At 45.1% G+C, this 6000-nt stretch overlaps 1 protein-coding gene across 1 annotated transcript in view; it reads right to left on the bottom strand.

Moving 5' to 3' along the window:
* The window catches only part of PHKG1 (phosphorylase kinase catalytic subunit gamma 1), a 222700-nt gene extending 219272 nt beyond the window's left edge, over window positions 1-3428 (bottom strand). The window contains exon 1 of the mRNA XM_078683552.1: window positions 3187-3428. The gene's annotated coding sequence lies outside the window, so the exon portion shown is untranslated. The remainder of the gene's footprint in view (window positions 1-3186) is intronic.
* Between the last annotated feature and the right edge of the window lie 2572 nt (window positions 3429-6000).

Below are 6000 nucleotides of genomic sequence, written 5' to 3' on the forward strand. Positions count from 1 at the left end.
TGGTGCTTTTGAACTGGCATTGCGAGGCCATGATGAATCGGAAAGTTCCTCAAAACCTGGGATCTTCAGAGGCCTAGTGGATTTAATAGCAAGCATAGACAAGGATTTGGAAACACATTTAGCACGTGCTACAGTCTTTAAGGGCACCTCTAAAACAATACAAAATGAACTCCTTGAGTGTATGCTCGAAATTGTAAGAAGCCATATTGTGCAAGAGTTGCAAAACACAGACTTTGTGGCTATTCAAGCTGATGACACTACTGATGTGGCCACTAAGACACAGTCCGTATTAGTGTTTCGGTACCTTGATAGTGACAGAAACGTTGTGGAGAGGTTCTATGGTTTCACACATTTAAGAGACTCTAGTGCAGCAACCATTACTGAATCTATACTGTGTCAACTGAACTTAATTTTTACGGACCTGCCTCAAAAACAAAAAATTATTGCACAAAGCTATGATGGTGCGTCTGTAATGAGTGGAAGCCTTAGTGGAGTACAGAAACGAATTCGAGATGTGTACCCTAATGCTCATTATGTGCACTGTTATGCCCACCAACTCAATCTTATTATGCAACAGGCAGTATCAAAGATCAGAGAGACACGAATTTTCTTTCAGGATATAGGAGGCATAGCAGCATTTTTCTCACGTTCCCCCAAAAGAACAGAAGCCCTTCATGAGATTGTGGACAAAAGCGTTCCAAGGGGATCCTCAACTCGTTGGAACTTTAACATTCGTACAGTCAACCTAATCTTTGAAAATAGGGAGGGCCTTGAGAAATGTTTTGCCGCCATAGAAGCCAATGAAGAGTTTGATTACACAAGTCAGAATGAAGCCCGTGGCTTTATTAGAACATTGCAAGACAGAGAGTTTCAGTTCTTTCTGTTTTTATTTCATGAAATAATGCATGCTGTCGATGTGTTATACAATCAGTTACAAGGAAAAGACGTAGATACTGTCTTTGTGAAACAATCTACCACTACATTTGTAGAAAGCATAAGGAAAGTGAGAGATAGGGTTGACAATTTAGAGAGCAAACTGCCGGAGCATTCTGCTTTTGCAAACCGCAGGCAAAACATCACCACTCTGGTTCGGGTTGCAAAGGAGATATGTGACATTGTAATTGTGCAGGCACAAGAACGTTTTTCATTCACTAAACATTTGGTGTGTGCTACATTATTGCAAAGTAAAGAGTTCGCAAAATATGATGAATCTTTCCCGGAGCGTGCTCTGAATGAGGCTGTGGAAGCATATCCTATGCTCAAAAAAGAGAAGCTGAGAACTGAATTGACTGTACTGTACGGAATGCCTGTGTACCGGAAGGCCACAAGTGCCTTGACTTTGCTGGCTTTAATACACAAACTGCATATGGAAAAGTCACTTACAGAGACAGTGACTTTACTAAAAATTGTCATTACCACTCCAATGACAACAGCCGAAGCTGAACGATGTTTCTCAGCCTTAAAGCGCATTAAGACATTCCTCAGGAACACCATGCTAGAGGAAAGACTCAATGCTTTGGCGATGCTCTCTGTAGAGAGCAAGCTAGTCCAAAAAATACCGGACTTCAACAATAAAGTGATTGACAAGTTTGCTACACTGAAAGAGAGACGTGCCGATTTACTTTACAAAAAGTGAATGCTGCTACTTGTTTGTTAAATAAAAAAAATACTGTGAGTGAGATACTCAGAAATGCATTGTTATCTTTGTTTTTAAAAGTTTTCTAGTGTTTGTTCTACTTGGGGATTAAACAGATTTTACTGATCAAATGGCATATTAAGTACATCCTGTAGCACCTAAACACTATAAACTGTGTGGAAAGACATGCGTGATAAAGTCACATGCGTTCTAATGGAAACGTGGTAACGCTAATGCGTGGTTCCCAATGCTTTGTAAAGGCTGTTTCCCAACTGCAGTGCAACTTCTTCTACTCTTAGAGCGGAGATTTCCATGAAAGTCCTATATGAATTCCGCAGCGTAATAGGACGGAATGTATGAAGCTCTGTGGTTATACTGAATAAGCAGGTACCTATGTTAGGACAACTATTAATGTAATAACTGCACTTTCACAATTGCTTTATTCAACTTCCTGCTTTCTCAAATTTGCTGGGAAATGCACCATTTTTCTTCTCTTTTTTTCAAAATTTTCTCGGGGGGAGAACCCCCCCAAACCCCCCTTAAGGGGGTTCGGGCTCGCTCGCTACGCTCGCTCGCTGCGGTGCAATATGCAAATTAGCTTACGCCTCACCACTGTCAAATGTCACCAGCCGCCCCTGCCTAATGGCTAGGGCGGCGAACTCGAACCTACGGGAACTGGGTTAGAGTCTCGGCAATGACGCTGAACATCCTGTGATTCTGGGCAAATCACTTAATCTCCCCGTGCATAACAAAAATGAATGTGTGTCCTCATGTAACGTAACTGGTGCTATGTAAAGCGCTCTGATACCTGATTCGGGTCAAGTTCGTGCTTATTAAACTCTACCAAAAAAAACCTGTATTTTGGTCTTAACTGTGTTTTTAGTTCTATTGTACTGTCATCTCTCGTTTTATATTATCTTGCTCAAGCACATGAGACATTACAAATGTGTTATTCGCTCGTCGCAAAAATGTTAAATTATTTCTTTTAATTTTAGACCTGTACTGTAACTTTACCTTCCGGTCTGCAGCTCGCACTCTCTGAATTGTATTATGGATGTACTTTGATGCATTTTCAACAAATGCGAAATAACGTTTGAATTGAATTGACTGCTGGAGTCTGTCAAAGCCCTTTCTGTTAGTTGTTTCGCAGTATAGAGATCCAAACATTCGGTCTTTCTCGTTTGAAGGGCACGGAGTCTGCAGTGCACCCGGTTCTGTCTGCCGAGGGTGGCTGTCACCAGCAGACACCGCAGTGAAGTCCCAAGGCACATACACACCGTTCAGCAGCACCTCTGCACACAGGGCGCGCGCTTTGAGGCATGGGAACTACAGCGAGCTGTGCTTATCTAACACACACAGGCGCTCGTGCATGAAAATGCCCTTGGTTGCTCCTGAAAAGCCTTTCCCTGTTCAACGTACATATGTTGCTCATTAAACTGAAGTCGCAATTGGCACTACTTAAAGGTATCAATACATTAAAGTCTATTATTTTTTTTTTATTGTACGACATTTAAAGTTACAACAGACATTCGGTGCAGCACGCCACTCACCATTCCTTTGGGGGAATCTTCATGAAAGCAGCCCAAAATCCATTTTTCGTGAGCTCAAATCTGGGGTTATGTCCGGGTAAATAAGGCGTGAGGTCTGCTGAGAATCAGCCCGCTCTCCGGCTCCGCTGTGAGGACGCTGCGGGTCAAGCGCTGTCAGGCGCCAAAAATAAATCGCTATGCAGTTTGGAAAAGGGCCAAGCGAGCAACCGGGCGTGAAAGTGCACTCTACACCGCCCGCGTGCACTAATTCCACTTCTGATTGAAGTAAATATGCATGTATGGTCAGCACAGGCGTGTCCACGCGCTGCTCTAGTAATACCATGTTCAGTTAGAAAGTAACTGCATCAGATCGCAAGAGCCCAAATGTAATAAACTTGCGAAGGAGAAGGAATCACAAATTACTAATCTACTACCTATTTGCATCTAGCCGTGGGTTCCGCAATAGCGTGCTACTGCCGGAAAGCGCTACAACTTCTCGTCAGGTGCAATAAGCGCTACAGAAATACAATTTGCAATTATAATTATGCTGATTGCATAATTTTCGCCTGTAGGAGACCTGGGTCGAACAAACTATGTTGTGGGAACTGTGAGACTGGATGTGCGCCACTGCATGCCCTGTGCTAGCAACATCCATAGAGTAACTGTACACATTTTCTGGACAATACTTTGAGCTAGTTTCTGCATGCCTTTTGTATTTGACAGTATATATGTTACCTACTCCTGACCACCAATGCATAATACTTTAATAATAATTTTAATAATAATTCTCTCAGGTACTCCTGACTTTCAATAATAAAAATATTTTTAATAATAATTCTCTCAAGTACTCCTGACCATCAATGCATAATATTTTAAGAATAATTTTAATTTTAATAATAATTGTAATAATTCTCTCAAGCAAGTGGCGGCTCTTCGGCTATGGCGGAGGAGTGTCGCCCCACTGCTTGAAAGCAGTGCGAGAGGAGGAAACATAACATGATAATAACTTTTGGTTATTATCATGTTATGTTTCCTTTACCGGCAGGCGGGGCTGATTGGCGGAGTGGTTTGCCCATTCAAGTTCGCAAGTTCCATCACACTGCTCACATGGTAGACCCAGAGGGCTGATATGTGGTGGTCACTGGGCGCCTCGACGGTCAGGACATTACACTCATCAATGTCTACGGCCTGAATACGGATCAGGGGGTGTTCTTTGAGCACTTATCAGGGGTACTGGCTCCATATATGACAGGGACAGTTATTGTGGGGGGCGATTTTAACTGTATCGCAGACCCAGTCCTGGATCGCTCACACCCACCACTTCATGATGCTCCAGTAGATAGGATAGCTAGGATGTTTAGGGAATGGCAATCCCGTTGGGGGCTGGTAGACACGTGGCGACGGATGCACCCAGGGGACAGGGAGTACTCCCACCTCTCCCACGTACATGACTTACACATCCGTTTAGATACCTTCTTATGTTCACCAGATATGCACACCCGACTTTACAAGACGGAATACCTCACCCGAACGGTTTCCGACCACAATCCTCTGTTAGCCCGACTACAAACGGGGCATAAACGTCAGCCCATCCTCACCTGGCGCCTCAAGCCGGAGGCACTTGAGGACCAAGTGTTCCACCATGAGATTAAGGAGCAAATCATCACATACTTCATGGACAATGCACACACTACGGACTCTAGGGTGACCGAATGTAAGGCCTTTTGGGCAGTGATTAGGGGGCGATGCATGGCAATATCCAAGGGGGTGTGATGTACACTATTGACGGACGTGGAAAGGGCAGACCGGGTGTTGAGGGAAGTGGAGTGCAGACACCCGAATGATCCGAACTTACGGCAGGAATTGCTCGAAGCGAAAGAAGAAGTGGCAGTACAGGAGGATGAATTGAGGTGATTCGATTACCGGGTTTATATGGATAGAACACATGCGGAGAGAGATAAGGTGGGCAGATTGCTGGCGTGTCTTGCTACTCATACCCGCATGGAGCACGCCATACTAGAACTGACGGGACTAGGAGGGCGAAGTCTGTACAGGCAGGACAATATCAATGGCAGTTTCCGCGGGTACTATGAGCACCTGTATACGTGCGCAGGACCCTGTGGGGAGGAGGACGTGGAGGAGTACCTGGCGGACTTTCCGATGCACACCCTGACGAACGAAGAGGCAGAGCTTCTTGGAGCCGCAACTCAGACCGCGAAATCAGAGTAGTTATTAAGGCACTGGTGAGAGGGAAAACACCGGGCACTGATGGCCTCCCTAAAGAGTTCTATTCTGATTACGTAGATGTACTGACCCCCAGGCTGGTTAAGATGTATGCAGAAGCCAGGGAGAGAAGCCACTTGCCGGGCACGACTAGGGAGTCGGTGGTAGTCCCGCTCCTGTAGCCGGACAAGCCTCCCCTGGAGCGCGAATCATAGTGCCCATTGTCGATGCTCAATCTCGACTTTAAAATTCGAAGTAAAATACTGGCAACGCGATTACTCCCCTACATTGGGCCTCTGGTACATCAGGACCAGGCAGGTTTCATACCTCGTCGGAACACAACCCTAAATATTCGCAGGCTATTGTCCATTATAGAATTAGGAACAACGGTGGAGCAGAGGGGGACGGTGTTCACCATCAACATGGAAAAGGCATTTGATAGCCTCGAATGGAGGTTCTTATACGCAGTATTGACTAAAATGGGCCGAGGAATGGTCTTTATAAGCTGGGTACGGTTACTATATGCTGACCCAGTGGCAAGGGTCCGCACGGGTCGCACAATATCGGCACAATATCGGGTGGAGAGGGGGACCTGCCAGGGATGTCCCCTGT

This window comes from Lissotriton helveticus, chromosome 3_1 (assembly GCF_964261635.1).
Source record: "Lissotriton helveticus chromosome 3_1, aLisHel1.1, whole genome shotgun sequence".
Lineage (NCBI taxonomy): Eukaryota > Metazoa > Chordata > Amphibia > Caudata > Salamandridae > Lissotriton > Lissotriton helveticus.